The 23,761-nt window shown below is 41.6% G+C and overlaps 20 non-coding genes across 20 annotated transcripts; all 20 read right to left on the bottom strand.

Annotated features, from left to right (window-relative positions):
* Positions 1–228: 228 nt before the first annotated feature.
* Positions 229–301, bottom strand: trnar-ucu (transfer RNA arginine (anticodon UCU)). The gene has a single exon. It is a non-coding gene; the product is annotated as a tRNA-Arg (tRNA).
* Positions 302–1,232: 931 nt separating this feature from the next.
* Positions 1,233–1,305, bottom strand: trnar-ucu (transfer RNA arginine (anticodon UCU)). Its single transcript has one exon. It is a non-coding gene; the product is annotated as a tRNA-Arg (tRNA).
* Positions 1,306–2,229: 924 nt separating this feature from the next.
* trnar-ucu (transfer RNA arginine (anticodon UCU)) lies at positions 2,230–2,302 on the bottom strand. Its single transcript has one exon. It is a non-coding gene; the product is annotated as a tRNA-Arg (tRNA).
* Positions 2,303–3,225: 923 nt separating this feature from the next.
* Positions 3,226–3,298, bottom strand: trnar-ucu (transfer RNA arginine (anticodon UCU)). The gene has a single exon. It is a non-coding gene; the product is annotated as a tRNA-Arg (tRNA).
* Positions 3,299–4,151: 853 nt separating this feature from the next.
* On the bottom strand, positions 4,152–4,224 carry trnar-ucu (transfer RNA arginine (anticodon UCU)). Its single transcript has one exon. It is a non-coding gene; the product is annotated as a tRNA-Arg (tRNA).
* A 924-nt stretch (positions 4,225–5,148) lies between these two features.
* Positions 5,149–5,221, bottom strand: trnar-ucu (transfer RNA arginine (anticodon UCU)). Its single transcript has one exon. It is a non-coding gene; the product is annotated as a tRNA-Arg (tRNA).
* An 848-nt stretch (positions 5,222–6,069) lies between these two features.
* Positions 6,070–6,142, bottom strand: trnar-ucu (transfer RNA arginine (anticodon UCU)). Its single transcript has one exon. It is a non-coding gene; the product is annotated as a tRNA-Arg (tRNA).
* Positions 6,143–7,063: 921 nt separating this feature from the next.
* Positions 7,064–7,136, bottom strand: trnar-ucu (transfer RNA arginine (anticodon UCU)). The gene has a single exon. It is a non-coding gene; the product is annotated as a tRNA-Arg (tRNA).
* A 921-nt stretch (positions 7,137–8,057) lies between these two features.
* trnar-ucu (transfer RNA arginine (anticodon UCU)) lies at positions 8,058–8,130 on the bottom strand. Its single transcript has one exon. It is a non-coding gene; the product is annotated as a tRNA-Arg (tRNA).
* Positions 8,131–9,054: 924 nt separating this feature from the next.
* Positions 9,055–9,127, bottom strand: trnar-ucu (transfer RNA arginine (anticodon UCU)). Its single transcript has one exon. It is a non-coding gene; the product is annotated as a tRNA-Arg (tRNA).
* Positions 9,128–11,059: 1,932 nt separating this feature from the next.
* trnar-ucu (transfer RNA arginine (anticodon UCU)) lies at positions 11,060–11,132 on the bottom strand. Its single transcript has one exon. It is a non-coding gene; the product is annotated as a tRNA-Arg (tRNA).
* A 930-nt stretch (positions 11,133–12,062) lies between these two features.
* On the bottom strand, positions 12,063–12,136 carry trnar-ucu (transfer RNA arginine (anticodon UCU)). The gene has a single exon. It is a non-coding gene; the product is annotated as a tRNA-Arg (tRNA).
* A 1,935-nt stretch (positions 12,137–14,071) lies between these two features.
* Positions 14,072–14,144, bottom strand: trnar-ucu (transfer RNA arginine (anticodon UCU)). Its single transcript has one exon. It is a non-coding gene; the product is annotated as a tRNA-Arg (tRNA).
* A 925-nt stretch (positions 14,145–15,069) lies between these two features.
* On the bottom strand, positions 15,070–15,142 carry trnar-ucu (transfer RNA arginine (anticodon UCU)). Its single transcript has one exon. It is a non-coding gene; the product is annotated as a tRNA-Arg (tRNA).
* Positions 15,143–18,117: 2,975 nt separating this feature from the next.
* trnar-ucu (transfer RNA arginine (anticodon UCU)) lies at positions 18,118–18,191 on the bottom strand. Its single transcript has one exon. It is a non-coding gene; the product is annotated as a tRNA-Arg (tRNA).
* A 938-nt stretch (positions 18,192–19,129) lies between these two features.
* trnar-ucu (transfer RNA arginine (anticodon UCU)) lies at positions 19,130–19,202 on the bottom strand. The gene has a single exon. It is a non-coding gene; the product is annotated as a tRNA-Arg (tRNA).
* A 924-nt stretch (positions 19,203–20,126) lies between these two features.
* Positions 20,127–20,199, bottom strand: trnar-ucu (transfer RNA arginine (anticodon UCU)). The gene has a single exon. It is a non-coding gene; the product is annotated as a tRNA-Arg (tRNA).
* Positions 20,200–21,123: 924 nt separating this feature from the next.
* trnar-ucu (transfer RNA arginine (anticodon UCU)) lies at positions 21,124–21,196 on the bottom strand. The gene has a single exon. It is a non-coding gene; the product is annotated as a tRNA-Arg (tRNA).
* Positions 21,197–22,118: 922 nt separating this feature from the next.
* Positions 22,119–22,191, bottom strand: trnar-ucu (transfer RNA arginine (anticodon UCU)). The gene has a single exon. It is a non-coding gene; the product is annotated as a tRNA-Arg (tRNA).
* A 925-nt stretch (positions 22,192–23,116) lies between these two features.
* trnar-ucu (transfer RNA arginine (anticodon UCU)) lies at positions 23,117–23,189 on the bottom strand. The gene has a single exon. It is a non-coding gene; the product is annotated as a tRNA-Arg (tRNA).
* Between the last annotated feature and the right edge of the window lie 572 nt (positions 23,190–23,761).

Below are 23,761 nucleotides of genomic sequence, written 5' to 3'. Positions count from 1 at the left end.
CCAGTGTCTTAAGTCACTGTGGAAATGTGTGATAAGCATGACCATTACGAACTGATAGAAGCAGTTGTAAAAAAAAAAAGCATTTCGGAGGGCACAGAGACATGCCCATGAAATTCTCCTTTTTTATCCCTGTTAAATCTTCATTTCTAAAATTGAATCAGAAAGATTCAATCCATCAAACTCTCTTTTATGTGCTGATCTCTCTTCCTCCATAGAATTTCATTCATCCACCCCAGATGGGACTCGAACCCACAATCCCTGGCTTAGAAGGCCAGTGCCTTATCCATTAGGCCACTGGGGCACTTGCTGAAAAGAACTGGATAGCAGAGAGTGATTTCGACTGATCGTACACGTGGTTAAAGTAGACATCACGCTTCCGCTTCGCTACTGTAATCAGCATGACCTGTACAAACTGACAGAAGCAGTCAAAAAATAATCACGGAGGGCACTTAGATATGCCCATGAAATGATGGTTTAATATTTCTGTGTGCACTTCATTGCTAAAAGCAAAGAAAAGAGAGGATGGTTCGATCCATAAATCACTGGGTTAACTGCCAGGCACACTTCCACTTCATCACTCCACTTTCAGGTACCCAAAACCAGACTTGAATTCACAATACATGGATTAGGAGATCAGTGTCTTAAGCCACTGTGTCTCTCTGTGATCAGCATGACCTATATGGATTGATAGAAGCAGTAATAAAAAAAAGAATTACGGAGGGCACAGAGACATGCACATGAAATTTCCAATTTTTTAAAAAAAATCCCTGTTTACACTTCATTTCTAAAAGTAGAATTGGATAGCTTCGATCCATCAACCTCTGTGTTATGTGCCCAGCTCTTCTCTTCTGTTTGCACTTCATTGCTAAAAGCAAACTGGATAGCAGAGGATGGTTTCGATCCCTAAATCACTTGGTTAACTGCCCTGCACTCTTCCACTTCATCCCTCCACTTTCAGGTACCCCAATACAATGCTTGAACTCACAATAAATGGATTAGGCGGTCAGTGTCTTAAGTCACTGTGGAAATGTGTGATCAGCATGACCATTACGAACTGATAGAAGCAGTTGTAAAAAAAAAAAGCATTTCGGAGGGCACAGAGACATGCCCATGAAATTCTCCTTTTTTATCCCTGTTAAATCTTCATTTCTAAAATTGAATCAGAAAGATCCAATCCATCAAACTCTCTTTTATGTGCTGATCTCTCTTCCTCCATAGGAATTTGCATTTTCCACCCCAGATGGGACTCGAACCCACAATCCCTGGCTTAGAAGGCCAGTGCCTTATCCATTAGGCCACTGGGGCACTTGCTGAAAAGAACTGGATAGCAGAGAGTGATTTCGACTGATCGTACACGTGGTTAAAGTAGACATCACGCTTCCGCTTCGCTACTGTAATCAGCATGACCTGTACAAACTGACAGAAGCAGTCAAAAAATAATCACGGAGGGCACTTAGATATGCCCATGAAATGATGGTTTAATATTTCTGTGTGCACTTCATTGCTAAAAGCAAAGGATGGTTTCGATCCATAAATCACTGGGTTAACTGCCAGGCACACTTCCACTTCATCACTCCACTTTCAGGTACCCCAAAACCAGACTTGAATTCACAATACATGGATTAGGAGATCAGTGTCTTAAGCCACTGTGTCTCTCTGTGATCAGCATGACCTATATGGATTGATAGAAGCAGTAATAAAAAAAGAATTACGGAGGGCACAGAGACATGCACATGAAATTATCCAATTTTTTAAAAAAAATCCCTGTTTACACTTCATTTCTAAAAGTAGAATTGGATAGCTTCGATCCATCAACCTCTGTGTTATGTGCCCAGCTCTTCTCTTCTGTTTGCACTTCATTGCTAAAAGCAAACTGGATAGCAGAGGATGGTTTCGATCCCTAAATCACTTGGTTAACTGCCCTGCACTCTTCCACTTCATCCCTCCACTTTCAGGTACCCCAATACAATGCTTGAACTCACAATAAATGGATTAGGCGGTCAGTGTCTTAAGTCACTGTGGAAATGTGTGATCAGCATGACCATTACGAACTGATAGAAGCAGTTGTAAAAAAAAAAAGCATTTCGGAGGGCACAGAGACATGCCCATGAAATTCTCCTTTTTTATCCCTGTTAAATCTTCATTTCTAAAATTGAATCAGAAAGATCCAATCCATCAAACTCTCTTTTATGTGCTGATCTCTCTTCCTCCATAGGAATTTGCATTTTCCACCCCAGATGGGACTCGAACCCACAATCCCTGGCTTAGAAGGCCAGTGCCTTATCCATTAGGCCACTGGGGCACTTGCTGAAAAGAACTGGATAGCAGAGAGTGATTTCGACTGATCGTACACGTGGTTAAAGTAGACATCACGCTTCCGCTTCGCTACTGTAATCAGCATGACCTGTACAAACTGACAGAAGCAGTCAAAAAATAATCACGGAGGGCACTTAGATATGCCCATGAAATGATGGTTTAATATTTCTGTGTGCACTTCATTGCTAAAAGCAAAGGATGGTTTCGATCCATAAATCACTGGGTTAACTGCCAGGCACACTTCCACTTCATCACTCCACTTTCAGGTACCCAAAACCAGACTTGAATTCACAATACATGGATTAGGAGATCAGTGTCTTAAGCCACTGTGTCTCTCTGTGATCAGCATGACCTATATGGATTGATAGAAGCAGTAATAAAAAAAGAATTACGGAGGGCACAGAGACATGCACATGAAATTATCCAATTTTTAAAAAAAATCCCTGTTTACACTTCATTTCTAAAAGTAGAATTGGATAGCTTCGATCCATCAACCTCTGTGTTATGTGCCCAGCTCTTCTCTTCTGTTTGCACTTCATTGCTAAAAGAAAACTGGATAGCAGAGGATGGTTTCGATCCCTAAATCACTTGGTTAACTGCCCTGCACTCTTCCACTTCATCCCTCCACTTTCAGGTACCCCAATACAATGCTTGAACTCACAATAAATGGATTAGGCGGTCAGTGTCTTAAGTCACTGTGGAAATGTGTGATCAGCATGACCATTACGAACTGATAGAAGCAGTTGTAAAAAAAAAAAGCATTTCGGAGGGCACAGAGACATGCCCATGAAATTCTCCTTTTTTATCCCTGTTAAATCTTCATTTCTAAAATTGAATCAGAAAGATCCAATCCATCAAACTCTCTTTTATGTGCTGATCTCTCTTCCTCCATAGGAATTTGCATTTTTCCACCCCAGATGGGACTCGAACCCACAATCCCTGGCTTAGAAGGCCAGTGCCTTATCCATTAGGCCACTGGGGCACTTGCTGAAAAGAACTGGATAGCAGAGAGTGATTTCGACTGATCGTACACGTGGTTAAAGTAGACATCACGCTTCCGCTTCGCTACTGTAATCAGCATGACCTGTACAAACTGACAGAAGCAGTCAAAAAATAATCACGGAGGGCACTTAGATATGCCCATGAAATGATGGTTTAATATTTCTGTGTGCACTTCATTGCTAAAAGCAAACAAAGGATGGTTTCGATCCATAAATCACTGGGTTAACTGCCAGGCACACTTCCACTTCATCACTCCACTTTCAGGTACCCCAAAACAAGACTTGAATTCACAATACATGGATTAGGAGATCAGTGTCTTAAGCCACTGTGTCTCTCTGTGATCAGCATGACCTATATGGATTGATAGAAGCAGTAATAAAAAAAGAATTACGGAGGGCACAGAGACATGCACATGAAATTATCCAATTTTTAAAAAAATCCCTGTTTACACTTCATTTCTAAAAGTAGAATTGGATAGCTTCGATCCATCAACCTCTGTGTTATGTGCCCAGCTCTTCTCTTCTGTTTGCACTTCATTGCTAAAAGCAAACTGGATAGCAGAGGATGGTTTCGATCCCTAAATCACTTGGTTAACTGCCCTGCACTCTTCCACTTCATCCCTCCACTTTCAGGTACCCCAATACAATGCTTGAACTCACAATAAATGGATTAGGCGGTCAGTGTCTTAAGTCACTGTGGAAATGTGTGATCAGCATGACCATTACGAACTGATAGAAGCAGTTGTAAAAAAAAAAAGCATTTCGGAGGGCACAGAGACATGCCCATGAAATTATGTGATGATCTCTCTGTCCACATAGGATTTGCTCTTCATCCACCCCAGATGGGACTCGAACCCACAATCCCTGGCTTAGAAGGCCAGTGCCTTATCCATTAGGCCACTGGGGCACTTGCTGAAAAGAACTGGATAGCAGAGAGTGATTTCGACTGATCGTACACGTGGTTAAAGTAGACATCACGCTTCCGCTTCGCTACTGTAATCAGCATGACCTGTACAAACTGACAGAAGCAGTCAAAAAATAATCACGGAGGGCACTTAGATATGCCCATGAAATGATGGTTTAATATTTCTGTGTGCACTTCATTGCTAAAAGCAAAGGATGGTTTCGATCCATAAATCACTGGGTTAACTGCCAGGCACACTTCCACTTCATCACTCCACTTTCAGGTACCCCAAAACCAGACTTGAATTCACAATACATGGATTAGGAGATCAGTGTCTTAAGCCACTGTGTCTCTCTGTGATCAGCATGACCTATATGGATTGATAGAAGCAGTAATAAAAAAAGAATTACGGAGGGCACAGAGACATGCACATGAAATTATCCAATTTTTAAAAAAAAATCCCTGTTTACACTTCATTTCTAAAAGTAGAATTGGATAGCTTCGATCCATCAACCTCTGTGTTATGTGCCCAGCTCTTCTCTTCTGTTTGCACTTCATTGCTAAAAGCAAACTGGATAGCAGAGGATGGTTTCGATCCCTAAATCACTTGGTTAACTGCCCTGCACTCTTCCACTTCATCCCTCCACTTTCAGGTACCCCAATACAATGCTTGAACTCACAATAAATGGATTAGGCGGTCAGTGTCTTAAGTCACTGTGGAAATGTGTGATCAGCATGACCATTACGAACTGATAGAAGCAGTTGTAAAAAAAAAAGCATTTCGGAGGGCACAGAGACATGCCCATGAAATTCTCTTTTTTTATCCCTGTTAAATCTTCATTTCTAAAATTGAATCAGAAAGATTCAATCCATCAAACTCTCTTTTATGTGCTGATCTCTCTTCCTCCATAGGAATTTGCATTTTTCCACCCCAGATGGGACTCGAACCCACAATCCCTGGCTTAGAAGGCCAGTGCCTTATCCATTAGGCCACTGGGGCACTTGCTGAAAAGAACTGGATAGCAGAGAGTGATTTCGACTGATCGTACACGTGGTTAAAGTAGACATCACGCTTCCGCTTCGCTACTGTAATCAGCATGACCTGTACAAACTGACAGAAGCAGTCAAAAATAATCACGGAGGGCACTTAGATATGCCCATGAAATGATGGTTTAATATTTCTGTGTGCACTTCATTGCTAAAAGCAAAAGCAGAGGATGGTTTCGATCCATAAATCACTGGGTTAACTGCCAGGCACACTTCCACTTCATCACTCCACTTTCAGGTACCCCAAAACAATACTTGAATTCACAATACATGGATTAGGAGATCAGTGTCTTAAGCCACTGTGTCTCTCTGTGATCAGCATGACCTATATGGATTGATAGAAGCAGTAATAAAAAAAGAATTACGGAGGGCACAGAGACATGCACATGAAATTATCCAATTTTAAAAAAAATCCCTGTTTACACTTCATTTCTAAAAGTAGAATTGGATAGCTTCGATCCATCAACCTCTGTGTTATGTGCCCAGCTCTTCTCTTCTGTTTGCACTTCATTGCTAAAAGCAAACTGGATAGCAGAGGATGGTTTCGATCCCTAAATCACTTAGTTAACTGCCCTGCACTCTTCCACTTCATCCCTCCACTTTCAGGTACCCCAATACAATGCTTGAACTCACAATAAATGGATTAGGCGGTCAGTGTCTTAAGTCACTGTGGAAATGTGTGATCAGCATGACCATTACGAACTGATAGAAGCAGTTGTAAAAAAAAAAAGCTTTTCGGAGGGCACAGAGACATGTCCTGATGTGCTGATCTCTCTTCCACCATAGGAATTTGCCTTCATCCACCCCAGATGGGAATCGAACCAACAATCCCTGGCTTAGAAGGCCAGTGCCTTATCCATTAGGCCACTGGGGCACTTGCTGAAAAGAACTGGATAGCAGAGAGTGATTTCGACTGATCGTACACGTGGTTAAAGTAGACATCACGCTTCCGCTTCGCTACTGTAATCAGCATGACCTGTACAAACTGACAGAAGCAGTCAAAAATAATCACGGAGGGCACTTAGATATGCCCATGAAATGATGGTTTAATATTTCTGTGTGCACTTCATTGCTAAAAGCAAAGGATGGTTTCGATCCATAAATCACTGGGTTAACTGCCAGGCACACTTCCACTTCATCACTCCACTTTCAGGTACCCCAAAACCAGACTTGAATTCACAATACATGGATTAGGAGATCAGTGTCTTAAGCCACTGTGTCTCTCTGTGATCAGCATGACCTATATGGATTGATAGAAGCAGTAATAAAAAAGAATTACGGAGGGCACAGAGACATGCACATGAAATTATCCAATTTTTAAAAAAAATCCCTGTTTACACTTCATTTCTAAAAGTAGAATTGGATAGCTTCGATCCATCAACCTCTGTGTTATGTGCCCAGCTCTTCTCTTCTGTTTGCACTTCATTGCTAAAAGCAAACTGGATAGCAGAGGATGGTTTCGATCCCTAAATCACTTGGTTAACTGCCCTGCACTCTTCCACTTCATCCCTCCACTTTCAGGTACCCCAATACAATGCTTGAACTCACAATAAATGGATTAGGCGGTCAGTGTCTTAAGTCACTGTGGAAATGTGTGATCAGCATGACCATTACGAACTGATAGAAGCAGTTGTAAAAAAAAAAGCATTTCGGAGGGCACAGAGACATGCCCATGAAATTCTCCTTTTTTATCCCTGTTAAATCTTCATTTCTAAAATTGAATCAGAAAGATCCAATCCATCAAACTCTCTTTTATGTGCTGATCTCTCTTCCTCCATAGGAATTTGCATTTTTCCACCCCAGATGGGACTCGAACCCACAATCCCTGGCTTAGAAGGCCAGTGCCTTATCCATTAGGCCACTGGGGCACTTGCTGAAAAGAACTGGATAGCAGAGAGTGATTTCGACTGATCGTACACGTGGTTAAAGTAGACATCACGCTTCCGCTTCGCTACTGTAATCAGCATGACCTGTACAAACTGACAGAAGCAGTCAAAAAATAATCACGGAGGGCACTTAGATATGCCCATGAAATGATGGTTTAATATTTCTGTGTGCACTTCATTGCTAAAAGCAAAGGATGGTTTCGATCCATAAATCACTGGGTTAACTGCCAGGCACACTTCCACTTCATCACTCCACTTTCAGGTACCCCAAAACCAGACTTGAATTCACAATACATGGATTAGGAGATCAGTGTCTTAAGCCACTGTGTCTCTCTGTGATCAGCATGACCTATATGGATTGATAGAAGCAGTAATAAAAAAAGAATTACGGAGGGCACAGAGACATGCACATGAAATTATCCAATTTTTTAAAAAAATCCCTGTTTACACTTCATTTCTAAAAGTAGAATTGGATAGCTTCGATCCATCAACCTCTGTGTTATGTGCCCACCTTCTCTTCTGTTTGCACTTCATTGCTAAAAGCATAACTGGATAGCAGAGGGATGGTTTCGATCCCTAAATCACTTGGTTAACTGCCCTGCACTCTCCACTTCATCCTCCACTTTCAGTACCCAATACAATGCTTGAACTCACAATAAATTGATTAGTGCGTCAGTGTCTTAAGTCCTGTGGAAATGTGTGATATCAGCATGACCATTACGAACTGATAGAAGCAGTTGTACAAAAAAAAGCATTTACGGAGGGCACAGAGACATGCCCATGAAATTCTCCTTTTTTATCCCTGTTAAATCTTCATTTCTAAAAGTGAATCAGAAAGATCCAATCCATCAAACTCTCTTTTATGTGCTGATCTCTCTTCCTCCATAGGAATTTGCATTTTTCCACCCCAGATGGGACTCGAACCCACAATCCCTGGCTTAGAAGGCCAGTGCCTTATCCATTAGGCCACTGGGGCACTTGCTGAAAAGAACTGGATAGCAGAGAGTGATTTCGACTGATCGTACACGTGGTTAAAGTAGACATCACGCTTCCGCTTCGCTACTGTAATCAGCATGACCTGTACAAACTGACAGAAGCAGTCAAAAAATAATCACGGAGGGCACTTAGATATGCCCATGAAATGATGGTTTAATATTTCTGTGTGCACTTCATTGCTAAAAGCAAAGGATGGTTTCGATCCATAAATCACTGGGTTAACTGCCAGGCACACTTCCACTTCATCACTCCACTTTCAGGTACCCCAAAACCAGACTTGAATTCACAATACATGGATTAGGAGATCAGTGTCTTAAGCCACTGTGTCTCTCTGTGATCAGCATGACCTATATGGATTGATAGAAGCAGTAATAAAAAAAGAATTACGGAGGGCACAGAGACATGCACATGAAATTATCCAATTTTTAAAAAAAAATCCCTGTTTACACTTCATTTCTAAAAGTAGAATTGGATAGCTTCGATCCATCAACCTCTGTGTTATGTGCCCAGCTCTTCTCTTCTGTTTGCACTTCATTGCTAAAAGCAAACTGGATAGCAGAGGATGGTTTCGATCCCTAAATCACTTGGTTAACTGCCCTGCACTCTTCCACTTCATCCCTCCACTTTCAGGTACCCCAATACAATGCTTGAACTCACAATAAATGGATTAGGCGGTCAGTGTCTTAAGTCACTGTGGAAATGTGTGATCAGCATGACCATTACGAACTGATAGAAGCAGTTGTAAAAAAAAAAGCATTTCGGAGGGCACAGAGACATGCCCATGAAATTCTCCTTTTTTATCCCTGTTAAATCTTCATTTCTAAAATTGAATCAGAAAGATCCAATCCATCAAACTCTCTTTTATGTGCTGATCTCTCTTCCTCCATAGGAATTTGCATTTTTCCACCCCAGATGGGACTCGAACCCACAATCCCTGGCTTAGAAGGCCAGTGCCTTATCCATTAGGCCACTGGGGCACTTGCTGAAAAGAACTGGATAGCAGAGAGTGATTTCGACTGATCGTACACGTGGTTAAAGTAGACATCACGCTTCCGCTTCGCTACTGTAATCAGCATGACCTGTACAAACTGACAGAAGCAGTCAAAAAATAATCACGGAGGGCACTTAGATATGCCCATGAAATGATGGTTTAATATTTCTGTGTGCACTTCATTGCTAAAAGCAAAGGATGGTTTCGATCCATAAATCACTGGGTTAACTGCCAGGCACACTTCCACTTCATCACTCCACTTTCAGGTACCCCAAAACCAGACTTGAATTCACAATACATGGATTAGGAGATCAGTGTCTTAAGCCACTGTGTCTCTCTGTGATCAGCATGACCTATATGGATTGATAGAAGCAGTAATAAAAAAAGAATTACGGAGGGCACAGAGACATGCACATGAAATTATCCAATTTTTAAAAAAAAATCCCTGTTTACACTTCATTTCTAAAAGTAGAATTGGATAGCTTCGATCCATCAACCTCTGTGTTATGTGCCCAGCTCTTCTCTTCTGTTTGCACTTCATTGCTAAAAGCAAACTGGATAGCAGAGGATGGTTTCGATCCCTAAATCACTTGGTTAACTGCCCTGCACTCTTCCACTTCATCCCTCCACTTTCAGGTACCCCAATACAATGCTTGAACTCACAATAAATGGGATTAGCGGTCAGTGTCTTAAGTCACTGTGGAAATGGGTGTGATCAGCATGACCATTACGAACTGATAGAAGCAGTTGTAAAAAAAAAAAGCATTTCGGAGGGCACAGAGACATGCCCATGAAATTCTCCTTTTTTATCCCTGTTAAATCGTTCATTTCTAAATTGAATCAGAAAGATCCAATCCATCAAACTCTCTTTTATGTGCTGATCTCTCCTTCCTCCATATGAATTTGCATTTTTCCACCCCAGATGGGACTCGAACCACAATCCTGGCTTAGAAGGCCCGTGCCTTATCCATTAGGCCACTGGGGGCACTTGCTGAAAAGAACTGGATAGCAGAGAGTGATTTCGACTGATCGTACACGTGGTTAAAGTAGACATCCACGCTTCCGCTTCGCTACTGTAATCAGCATGACCTGTACAAACTGACAGAAGCAGTCAAAAAATAATCCACGGAGGGCACTTAGATATGCCCATGAAATGATGGTTTAATATTCTGTGTGCACTTCATTGCTAAAAGCAAAAGGATGGTTTCGATCCATAAATCACTGGGTTAACTGCCAGGCACACCTTCCACTTCATCACTTCCACTTTCAGGTACCCCAAAACGATCTTGAATTCACAATACATGGATTAGGAGATCAGTGTCTTAATGCCACTGTGTCTCTCTGTGATCAGCATGACCTATATGGATTGATAGAAGCAGTAATAAAAAAGAATTACGGAGGGCACAGAGACATGCACATGAAATTAATCCAATTTTTAAAAAAAAATCCCTGTTTACACTTCATTTCTAAAAGTAGAATTGGATAGCTTCGATCCATCAACCTCTGTGTTATGTGCCCAGCTCTTCTCTTCTGTTTGCACTTCATTGCTAAAAGCAAACTGGATAGCAGAGGATTGGTTTCGATCCCTTAAATCACTTGGTTAACTGCCCTGCACTCTTCCACTTCATCCCCCCACTTTCAGGTACCCCCAATACAATGCTTGAACTCACAATAAATGGATTAGGCGGTCAGTGTCTTAAGTCACTGTGGAAATGTGTGATCAGCATGACCATTACGAACTGATAGAAGCAGTTGTAAAAAAAAAAAGCATTTCGGAGGGCACAGAGACATGCCCATGAAATTCTCCTTTTTTATCCCTGTTAAATCTTCATTCTAAATTGACATCAGAAAGATTCCAATCCATCAAACTCTCTTTTATGTGCTGATCTCTCTTCCTCCATAGGAATTTGCATTTTTCCACCCCAGATGGGACTCGAACCCACAATCCCTGGCTTAGAAGGCCAGTGCCTTATCCATTAGGCCACTGGGGCACTTATGAAAAAGAACTGGATAGCAGAGAGTGATTTCGACTGATCGTTACACGTGGTTAAAGTAGACATCACGCTTCCGCTTCGCTACTGTAATCAGCATGACCTGTACAAACTGACAGAAGCAGTCAAAAATAATCACGGAGGGCACTTAGATATGCCCATGAAATGATGGTTTAATATTTCTGTGTGCACTTCATTGCTAAAAGCAAAGGATGGTTTCGATCCATAAATCACTGGGTTAACTGCCAGGCACACTTCCACTTCATCACTCCACTTTCAGGTACCCCCAAAACCAGACTTGAATTCACAATACATGGATTAGGAGATCAGTGTCTTAAGCCACTGTGTCTCTCTGTGATCAGCATGACCTATATGGATTGATAGAAGCAGTAATAAAAAAAGAATTATACGGAGGGCACAGAGACAATGCACATGAAATTATCCAATTTTTTAAAAAAAAAATCCCCTGTTTACACTTCATTTCTAAAAGTAGAATTGGATAGCTTCGATCCATCAACCTCTGTGTTATGTGCCCAGCTTCTGCTCTTCTGTTTGCACTTCATTGCTAAAAGCAAACTGGATAGCAGAGGATGGTTTCGATCCCTAAATCACTTGTTAACTGCCCTGCACTCTTCCACTTCATCCCTCCACTTCAGGTACCCCAATACAATGCTTGAACTCACAATAAATGGATTAGGCGGTCAGTGTCTTAAGTCACTGTGGAAATGTGTGATCAGCATGACCATTACGAACTGATAGAAGCAGTTGTAAAAAAAAAAGCATTCGGAGGGCACAGAACATGCCCATGAAATTCTCCTTTTTTTATTCCCTGTTAAATCTTCATTTCTAAAATTGAATCAGAAAGATCCAATCCATCAAACTCTCTTTTATGTGCTGATCTCTCTTCCTCCATAGGAATTTGCATTTTTCCACCCCAGATGGGACTCGAAACCCACAATCCCTGGCTTAGAAGGCCAGTGCCTTATCCATTAGGCCACTGGGGCACTTGCTTGAAAAGAACTGGATAGCAGAGAGTGATTTCGACTGATCGTACACGTGGTTAAAGTAGACATCACGCTTCCGCTTCGCTACTGTAATCAGCATGACCTGTACAAACTGACAGAAGCAGTCAAAAAAATATCACGGAGGGCACTTAGATATGCCCATGAAATGATGGTTTAATATTTCTGTGTGCACTTCATTGCTAAAAGCAAAGGATGGTTTCGATCCATAATCACTGGGTTAACTGCCAGGCACACTTCCACTTCATCACTCCACTTTCAGGTACCCCAAAACCAGACTTGAATTCACAATACATGGATTAGGAGATCAGTGTCTTAAGCCACTGTGTCTCTCTGTGATCAGCATGACCTATATGGATTGATAGAAGCAGTAATAAAAAAAGAATTACGGAGGGCACAGAGACATGCACATGAAATTATCCAATTTTTTAAAAAAAAAATCCCTGTTTACACTTCATTTCTAAAAGTAGAATTGGATAGCTTCGATCCATCAACCTCTGTGTTTATGTGCCCAGCTCTTCTCTTCTGTTTGCACTTCATTGCTAAAAGCAAAACTGGATAGCAGAGGATGGTTTCGATCCCTAAATCACTTGGTTAACTGCCCTGCACTCTTCCACTTCATCCCTCCACTTTCAGGTACCCCAATACAATGCTTGAACTCACAATAAATGGATTAGGCGGTCAGTGTCTTAAGTCACTGTGGGAAATGTGTGATCAGCATGACCATTACGAACTGATAGAAGCAGTTGTAAAAAAAAAAAGCATTTCGGAGGGCACAGAGACATGCCCATGAAATTCTCCTTTTTTATCCCTGTTAAATCTTCATTTCTAAAATGAATCAGAAAGATCCAATCCATCAAACTCTCTTTATGTGCTGATCTCTCTTCCATCCATAGGAATTTGCATTTTTTCCACCCCAGATGGGACTCGAACCCACAATCCCCTGGCTTAGAAGGCCCAGTTGCCTTATCCATTAGGCCACTGGGGCACTTGCTGAAAAGAACTGGATAGCAGAGAGTGATTTCGACTGATCGTACACGTGGTTTAAAGTAGACATCACGCTTCCGCTTCGCTACTGTAATCAGCATGACCTGTACAAACTGACAGAAGCAGTCAAAAAATAATCACGGAGGGCACTTAGATATGCCCATGAAATGATGGTTTAATATTTCTGTGGTGCACTTCATTGCTAAAAGCAAAGGATGGTTTTCGATCCATAAATCACTGGGTTAACTGCCAGGCACACTTCCACTTCATCACTCCACTTTCAGTACCCCAAAACCAGACTTGAATTCACAATACATGGATTAGGAGATCAGTGTCTTAAGCCACTGTGTCTCTCTGTGATCAGCATGACCTATATGGATTGATAGAAGCAGTAATAAAAAAGAATTACGGAGGGCACAGAGACATGCACATGAAATTATCCAATTTTTAAAAAAAAATCCCTGTTTTACACTTCATTTCCTAAAAGTAGAATTGGATAGCTTCGATCCATCAACCTCTGTGTTTATGTGCCCAGCTCTTCTCTTCGGTTTGCACTTCATTGCTAAAAGATAACTGGATAGCAGAGATGGTTTCGATCCCTAAATCACTTGGTTAACTGCCCCTGCACTCTTCCACTTCAATCCCTCCACTTTCAGGTACCCCAATACAATGCTTGAACTCACAATAAATGGATTAGGCGGTCAGTGTCTTAAGTCACTGTGGAAATGTGTGATCAGCATGACCATTACGAACTGATAGAAGCAGTTGTAAAAAAAAAAGCATTTCGGAGGGCACAGAGACATGCCCATGAAATTCTCCTTTTTTATCCCTGTTAAATCTTCATTTCTAAAATTGAATCAGAAAGATCCAATCCATCAAACTCTCTTTTATGTGCTGATCTCTCTTCCTCCATAGGAATTTGCATTTTTCCACCCCAGATGGGACTCGAACCCACAATCCCTGGCTTAGAAGGCCAGTGCCTTATCCATTAGGCCACTGGGGCACTTGCTGAAAAGAACTGGATAGCAGAGAGTGATTTCGACTGATCGTACACGTGGTTAAAGTAGACATCACGCTTCCGCTTCGCTACTGTAATCAGCATGACCTGTACAAACTGACAGAAGCAGTCAAAAAATAATCACGGAGGGCACTTAGATATGCCCATGAAATGATGGTTTAATATTTCTGTGTGCACTTCATTGCTAAAAGCAAAGGATGGTTTCGATCCATAAATCACTGGGTTAACTGCCAGGCACACTTCCACTTCATCACTCCACTTTCAGGTACCCCAAAACCAGACTTGAATTCACAATACATGGATTAGGAGATCAGTGTCTTAAGCCACTGTGTCTCTCTGTGATCAGCATGACCTATATGGATTGATAGAAGCAGTAATAAAAAAAGAATTACGGAGGGCACAGAGACATGCACATGAAATTATCCAATTTTTAAAAAAAAATCCCTGTTTACACTTCATTTCTAAAAGTAGAATTGGATAGCTTCGATCCATCAACCTCTGTGTTATGTGCCCAGCTCTTCTCTTCTGTTTGCACTTCATTGCTAAAAGCAAACTGGATAGCAGAGGATGGTTTCGATCCCTAAATCACTTGGTTAACTGCCCTGCACTCTTCCACTTCATCCCTCCACTTTCAGGTACCCCAATACAATGCTTGAACTCACAATAAATGGATTAGGCGGTCAGTGTCTTAAGTCACTGTGGAAATGTGTGATCAGCATGACCATTACGAACTGATAGAAGCAGTTGTAAAAAAAAAAAGCATTTCGGAGGGCACAGAGACATGCCCATGAAATTCTCCTTTTTTATCCCTGTTAAATCTTCATTTCTAAAATTGAATCAGAAAGATCCAATCCATCAAACTCTCTTTTATGTGCTGATCTCTCTTCCTCCATAGGAATTTGCATTTTTCCACCCCAGATGGGACTCGAACCCACAATCCCTGGCTTAGAAGGCCAGTGCCTTATCCATTAGGCCACTGGGGCACTTGCTGAAAAGAACTGGATAGCAGAGAGTGATTTCGACTGATCGTACACGTGGTTAAAGTAGACATCACGCTTCCGCTTCGCTACTGTAATCAGCATGACCTGTACAAACTGACAGAAGCAGTCAAAAAATAATCACGGAGGGCACTTAGATATGCCCATGAAATGATGGTTTAATATTTCTGTGTGCACTTCATTGCTAAAAGCAAAGGATGGTTTCGATCCATAAATCACTGGGTTAACTGCCAGGCACACTTCCACTTCATCACTCCACTTTCAGGTACCCCAAAACCAGACTTGAATTCACAATACATGGATTAGGAGATCAGTGTCTTAAGCCACTGTGTCTCTCTGTGATCAGCATGACCTATATGGATTGATAGAAGCAGTAATAAAAAAAGAATTACGGAGGGCACAGAGACATGCACATGAAATTATCCAATTTTTAAAAAAAAATCCCTGTTTACACTTCATTTCTAAAAGTAGAATTGGATAGCTTCGATCCATCAACCTCTGTGTTATGTGCCCAGCTCTTCTCTTCTGTTTGCACTTCATTGCTAAAAGCAAACTGGATAGCAGAGGATGGTTTCGATCCCTAAATCACTTGGTTAACTGCCCTGCACTCTTCCACTTCATCCCTCCACTTTCAGGTACCCCAATACAATGCTTGAACTCACAATAAATGGATTAGGCGGTCAGTGTCTTAAGTCACTGTGGAAATGTGTGATCAGCATGACCATTACGAACTGATAGAAGCAGTTGTAAAAAAAAAAAGCATTTCGGAGGGCACAGAGACATGCCCATGAAATTCTCCTTTTTTATCCCTGTTAAATCTTCATTTCTAAAATTGAATCAGAAAGATCCAATCCATCAAACTCTCTTTTATGTGCTGATCTCCTCTTCCTCCAGTAGGAATTTAAGCATTTTTCCACCCAGATGGACTCGAACCCACACATCCCTGGCTTAGAAGGCCAGTGCCTTATCCATTAGGCCACTGGCCCGCACGTGCCTGAAAAGAACGGAGTAGCAGAGAAGTGATTTCGACTGATCGCACACGTCGGTCGTTAAAGTAGACATCACGCCTTCCGCCTTCGCTACTGTAATCGCCAGCATGACCTGTACAAACTGACAGAAGCAGTCAAAAAGATATCACGGAGGGCACTTAGATAGGCCCATGAATGATGGTTTAATATTTCTGTGCTGCACTTCATTGCCCTAAAAGCAAAGGCATGGGTTTTCGATCCATAAATCAACTGGGTGTTACTGCCAGGGGCCCCCAAAACCCACCTTTTTCCCCACTTTTTCAAAATTTTTCCCCACATCCAACTTCAGTACCCCAAACCAGACTTCGAATTCACAATACGATGGATTAGGAGATCAGTGTTCTTAAGCCACTGTGTCTCTCTGTGATCAGCAATGACCTATATGGATTGATAGAAGCAAGTAATAAAAAAAGAATTACGGAGGGCACAGAGACATGCACATGAAATTATCCAATTTTTTAAAAAAAATCCCTGTTTACACTTCATTTCTAAAAGTAGAATTGGATAGCTTCGATCCATCAACCTCTGTGGTTATGTGCCCAGCTCTTCTCTTCTGTTGCACTTCATTGCTAAAGCAAACTGGATAGCAGAGGATGGTTTCGATCCCTAAATCACTTGGTAACTGCCCTGCACTCTTCCACTTCATCCCTCCACTTTCAGGTACCCCAATACAATGCTTGAACTCACCAATAAATGGATTAGGCGGTCAGTGTCTTAAGTCACTTGTGGAAATGTGTGATCAGCATGACCATTACGAACTGATAGAAGCGTTGTAAAAAAAAAAAAGCATTTCGGAGGGCACAGAGACATGCCCATGAAATCTCCTTTTTATCCCTGTTAAATCTTCATTTCTAAAATTGAATCAGAAAGATCCAATCCATCAAACTCTCTTTTATGTGCTATCTCTCTTCCTCCATAGGAATTTGCATTTTTCCACCCCAGATGGGACTCGAACCCACAATCCCTGGCTTAGAGGCCAGTGCCTTATCCATTAGGCCACTGGGGCACTTGCTGAAAAGAACTGGATAGCAGAGAGTGATTTCGACTGATCGTACACGTGGTTAAAGTAGACATCACGCTTCCGCTTCGCTACTGTAATCAGCATGACCTGTACAAACTGACAGAAGCAGTCAAAAATAATCACGGAGGGCACTTAGATATGCCCGATAAATGATGGTTTAATATTCTGTGTGCACTTCATTGCTAAAAGCAAAGGATGGTTTTCGATCCATAAATCACTGGGTTAACTGCCAGGCACACTTCCACTTCATCACTCCACTTTCAGGTACCCCAAAACCAGACTTGAATTCACAATACATGGATTAGGAGATCAGTGTCTTAAGCCACTGTGTCTCTCTGTGATCAGCATGACCTATATGGATTGATAGAAGCAGTAATAAAAAAAGAATACGGAGGGCACAGAGACATGCACATGAAATTATCCAATTTTTAAAAAAAAATCCCTGTTTACACTTCATTTCTAAAAGTAGAATTGGATAGCTTCGATCCATCAACCTCTGTGTTATGTGCCCAGCTCTTCTCTTCTGTTTGCACTTCATTGCTAAAAGCAAACTGGATAGCAGGAGGATGGTTTCGATCCCTAAATCACTTGGTTAACTGCCCTGCACTCTTCCACTTCATCCCTCCACTTTCAGGTACCCCAATACAATGCTTGAACTCACAATAAATGGATTAGGCGGTCAGTGTCTTAAGTCACTGTGGAAATGTGTGATCAGCCATGACCATTACGAACTGATAGAAGCAGTTGTTAAAAAAAAAAGCATTTCGGAGGGCACAGAGACATGCCCATGAAATTCTCCTTTTTTATCCCTGTTAAATCTTCATTTCTAAAATTGAATCAGAAAGATCCAATCCATCAAACCTCTCTTTATGTGCTGATCTCTCTTCCTCCATAGGAATTTGCACTTTTTCCACCCCAGATGGGACTCGAACCCACAATCCCTGGCCTTAGAAGGCCAGTGCCTTATCCATTAGGCCACTGGGGCACTTGCTGAAAAGAACTGGATAGCAGAGAGTGATTTCGACTGTCGTACACGTGGTTAAAGTAGACATACGCTCTCCAGCCTTCGCTTAACTGTAATCAGCAGACCTGTACAAACTGACAGAAGCAGTCAAAAAAATAATCACGGAGGGCACTTAGATATGCCCATGAACTGAGTGGTTTAATATTCTGTGTGACACTTCATTGCTAAAAGCAAAGATGGTTCGATCCATAAATCACCTGGGTTAACTGCCAGGCACACTTCCACTTCATCACTCCACTTTCAGGTACCCCAAAACCAGACTTGAATTCACAATACATGGATTCGGAGATCAGCTGTCTTAAGCCACTGTGTCTCTCTGTGGCTCAGCATGACCTATATGGATTGATAGACGCAGTAATAAAAAAAGAATTACGGAGGGACACAGAGACATGCACATGAAATTATCCAATTTTAAAAAAAAATCCCTGTTTACACTTCATTTCTAAAAGTTAGAATTGGATAGCTTGATCCATCAAACCTCTGTGTTATGCTGCCCAGCTCTTCTCTTCTGTTTGACACTTCATTGCTGAAAAGCAAACTGGATAGCAGAGGATGGTTTCGATCCCCTACAATCACTTGGTTAACTGCCCTGCACTCTTCCCACTTCATCCCTCACTTTCAGGTACCCCAATACAATGCTTGAACTCACAATAAATGGATTAGGTCTGGTCAGTGTCTTAAGTCACTGTGGAAATGTGTGTCAGCATGACATTACGAACTGATAGAAGCAGTTGTAAAAAAAAAGCATTTCGGAGGGACCAGAGACATGCCCATGAATTCTCCCTCTTTTTCATCCCTGTCTAAATCTTCATTTTCTAAATTGAATCAGAAAGCATCCAATCCATCAACTCTCTTTTTATGTGCTGATCTCTCTTCCTCCATAGGAATTTGCATTTTTCCACCCCAGATGGGACTCGAACCCACAATCCCTGGCTTAGAAGGCCAGTGCCTTATCCATTAGGCCACTGGGGCACTTGCTGAAAAGAACTGGATAGCAGAGAGTGATTTCGACTGATCGTACACGTGGTTAAAGTAGACATCACGCTTCCGCTTCGCTACTGTAATCAGCATGACCTGTACAAACTGACAGAAGCAGTCAAAAAATAATCACGGAGGGCACTTAGATATGCCCATGAAATGATGGTTTAATATTTCTGTGTGCACTTCATTGCTAAAAGCAAAGGATGGTTTCGATCCATAAATCACTGGGTTAACTGCCAGGCACACTTCCACTTCATCACTCCACTTTCAGGTACCCCAAAACCAGACTTGAATTCACAATACATGGATTAGGAGATCAGTGTCTTAAGCCACTGTGTCTCTCTGTGATCAGCATGACCTATATGGATTGATAGAAGCAGTAATAAAAAAAGAATTACGGAGGGCACAGAGACATGCACATGAAATTATCCAATTTTTAAAAAAAATCCCTGTTTACACTTCATTTCTAAAAGTAGAATTGGATAGCTTCGATCCATCAACCTCTGTGTTATGTGCCCAGCTCTTCTCTTCTGTTTGCACTTCATTGCTAAAAGCAAACTGGATAGCAGAGGATGGTTTCGATCCCTAAATCACTTGGTTAACTGCCCTGCACTCTTCCACTTCATCCCTCCACTTTCAGGTACCCCAATACAATGCTTGAACTCACAATAAATGGATTAGGCGGTCAGTGTCTTAAGTCACTGTGGAAATGTGTGATCAGCATGACCATTACGAACTGATAGAAGCAGTTGTAAAAAAAAAAAGCATTTCGGAGGGCACAGAGACATGCCCATGAAATTCTCCTTTTTTATCCCTGTTAAATCTTCATTTCTAAAATTGAATCAGAAAGATCCAATCCATCAAACTCTCTTTTATGTGCTGATCTCTCTTCCTCCATAGGAATTTGCATTTTTCCACCCCAGATGGGACTCGAACCCACAATCCCTGGCTTAGAAGGCCAGTGCCTTATCCATTAGGCCACTGGGGCACTTGCTGAAAAGAACTGGATAGCAGAGAGTGATTTCGACTGATCGTACACGTGGTTAAAGTAGACATCACGCTTCCGCTTCGCTACTGTAATCAGCATGACCTGTACAAACTGACAGAAGCAGTCAAAAAATAATCACGGAGGGCACTTAGATATGCCCATGAAATGATGGTTTAATATTTCTGTGTGCACTTCATTGCTAAAAGCAAAGGATGGTTTCGATCCATAAATCACTGGGTTAACTGCCAGGCACACTTCCACTTCATCACTCCACTTTCAGGTACCCCAAAACCAGACTTGAATTCACAATACATGGATTAGGAGATCAGTGTCTTAAGCCACTGTGTCTCTCTGTGATCAGCATGACCTATATGGATTGATAGAAGCAGTAATAAAAAAAGAATTACGGAGGGCACAGAGACATGCACATGAAATTATCCAATTTTTTAAAAAAAATCCCTGTTTACACTTCATTTCTAAAAGTAGAATTGGATAGCTTCGATCCATCAACCTCTGTGTTATGTGCCCAGCTCTTCTCTTCTGTTTGCACTTCATTGCTAAAAGCAAACTGGATAGCAGAGGATGGTTTCGATCCCTAAATCACTTGGTTAACTGCCCTGCACTCTTCCACTTCATCCCTCCACTTTCAGGTACCCCAATACAATGCTTGAACTCACAATAAATGGATTAGGCGGTCAGTGTCTTAAGTCACTGTGGAAATGTGTGATCAGCATGACCATTACGAACTGATAGAAGCAGTTGTAAAAAAAAAAGCATTTCGGAGGGCACAGAGACATGCCCATGAAATTCTCCTTTTTTATCCCTGTTAAATCTTCATTTCTAAAATTGAATCAGAAAGATCCAATCCATCAAACTCTCTTTTATGTGCTGATCTCTCTTCCTCCATAGGAATTTGCATTTTTCCACCCCAGATGGGACTCGAACCCACAATCCCTGGCTTAGAAGGCCAGTGCCTTATCCATTAGGCCACTGGGGCACTTGCTGAAAAGAACTGGATAGCAGAGAGTGATTTCGACTGATCGTACACGTGGTTAAAGTAGACATCACGCTTCCGCTTCGCTACTGTAATCAGCATGACCTGTACAAACTGACAGAAGCAGTCAAAAAATAATCACGGAGGGCACTTAGATATGCCCATGAAATGATGGTTTAATATTTCTGTGTGCACTTCATTGCTAAAAGCAAAGGATGGTTTCGATCCATAAATCACTGGGTTAACTGCCAGGCACACTTCCACTTCATCACTCCACTTTCAGGTACCCCAAAACAGACTTGAATTCACAATACATGGATTAGGAGATCAGTGTCTTAAGCCACTGTGTCTCTCTGTGATCAGCATGACCTATATGGATTGATAGAAGCAGTAATAAAAAAAGAATTACGGAGGGCACAGAGACATGCACATGAAATTATCCAATTTTTAAAAAAAATCCCTGTTTACACTTCATTTCTAAAAGTAGAATTGGATAGCTTCGATCCATCAACCTCTGTGTTATGTGCCCAGCTCTTCTCTTCTGTTTGCACTTCATTGCTAAAAGCAAACTGGATAGCAGAGGATGGTTTCGATCCCTAAATCACTTGGTTAACTGCCCTGCACTCTTCCACTTCATCCCTCCACTTTCAGGTACCCCAATACAATGCTTGAACTCACAATAAATGGATTAGGCGGTCAGTGTCTTAAGTCACTGTGGAAATGTGTGATCAGCATGACCATTACGAACTGATAGAAGCAGTTGTAAAAAAAAAAGCATTTCGGAGGGCACAGAGACATGCCCATGAAATTCTCCTTTTTTATCCCTGTTAAATCTTCATTTCTAAAATTGAATCAGAAAGATCCAATCCATCAAACTCTCTTTTATGTGCTGATCTCTCTTCCTCCATAGGAATTTGCATTTTTCCACCCCAGATGGGACTCGAACCCACAATCCCTGGCTTAGAAGGCCAGTGCCTTATCCATTAGGCCACTGGGGCACTTGCTGAAAAGAACTGGATAGCAGAGAGTGATTTCGACTGATCGTACACGTGGTTAAAGTAGACATCACGCTTCCGCTTCGCTACTGTAATCAGCATGACCTGTACAAACTGACAGAAGCAGTCAAAAAATAATCACGGAGGGCACTTAGATATGCCCATGAAATGATGGTTTAATATTTCTGTGTGCACTTCATTGCTAAAAGCAAAGGATGGTTTCGATCCATAAATCACTGGGTTAACTGCCAGGCACACTTCCACTTCATCACTCCACTTTCAGGTACCCCAAAACCAGACTTGAATTCACAATACATGGATTAGGAGATCAGTGTCTTAAGCCACTGTGTCTCTCTGTGATCAGCATGACCTATATGGATTGATAGAAGCAGTAATAAAAAAAGAATTACGGAGGGCACAGAGACATGCACATGAAATTATCCAATTTTTAAAAAAAAATCCCTGTTTACACTTCATTTCTAAAAGTAGAATTGGATAGCTTCGATCCATCAACCTCTGTGTTATGTGCCCAGCTCTTCTCTTCTGTTTGCACTTCATTGCTAAAAGCAAACTGGATAGCAGAGGATGGTTTCGATCCCTAAATCACTTGGTTAACTGCCCTGCACTCTTCCACTTCATCCCTCCACTTTCAGGTACCCCAATACAATGCTTGAACTCACAATAAATGGATTAGGCGGTCAGTGTCTTAAGTCACTGTGGAAATGTGTGATCAGCATGACCATTACGAACTGATAGAAGCAGTTGTAAAAAAAAAAAGCATTTCGGAGGGCACAGAGACATGCCCATGAAATTCTCCTTTTTTATCCCTGTTAAATCTTCATTTCTAAAATTGAATCAGAAAGATCCAATCCATCAAACTCTCTTTTATGTGCTGATCTCTCTTCCTCCATAGGAATTTGCATTTTTCCACCCCAGATGGGACTCGAACCCACAATCCCTGGCTTAGAAGGCCAGTGCCTTATCCATTAGGCCACTGGGGCACTTGCTGAAAAGAACTGGATAGCAGAGAGTGATTTCGACTGATCGTACACGTGGTTAAAGTAGACATCACGCTTCCGCTTCGCTACTGTAATCAGCATGACCTGTACAAACTGACAGAAGCAGTCAAAAAATAATCACGGAGGGCACTTAGATATGCCCATGAAATGATGGTTTAATATTTCTGTGTGCACTTCATTGCTAAAAGCAAAGGATGGTTTCGATCCATAAATCACTGGGTTAACTGCCAGGCACACTTCCACTTCATCACTCCACTTTCAGGTACCCCAAAACCAGACTTGAATTCACAATACATGGATTAGGAGATCAGTGTCTTAAGCCACTGTGTCTCTCTGTGATCAGCATGACCTATATGGATTGATAGAAGCAGTAATAAAAAAAGAATTACGGAGGGCACAGAGACATGCACATGAAATTATCCAATTTAAAAAAAAATCCCTGTTTACACTTCATTTCTAAAAGTAGAATTGGATAGCTTCGATCCATCAACCTCTGTGTTATGTGCCCAGCTCTTCTCTTCTGTTTGCACTTCATTGCTAAAAGCGAAACTGGA

Source organism: Oncorhynchus kisutch, unplaced genomic scaffold, assembly GCF_002021735.2.
Source record: "Oncorhynchus kisutch isolate 150728-3 unplaced genomic scaffold, Okis_V2 scaffold2799, whole genome shotgun sequence".
NCBI classification, from domain to species: domain Eukaryota; kingdom Metazoa; phylum Chordata; class Actinopteri; order Salmoniformes; family Salmonidae; genus Oncorhynchus; species Oncorhynchus kisutch.
This window is presented reverse-complemented; position numbering and strand designations above follow the sequence as displayed.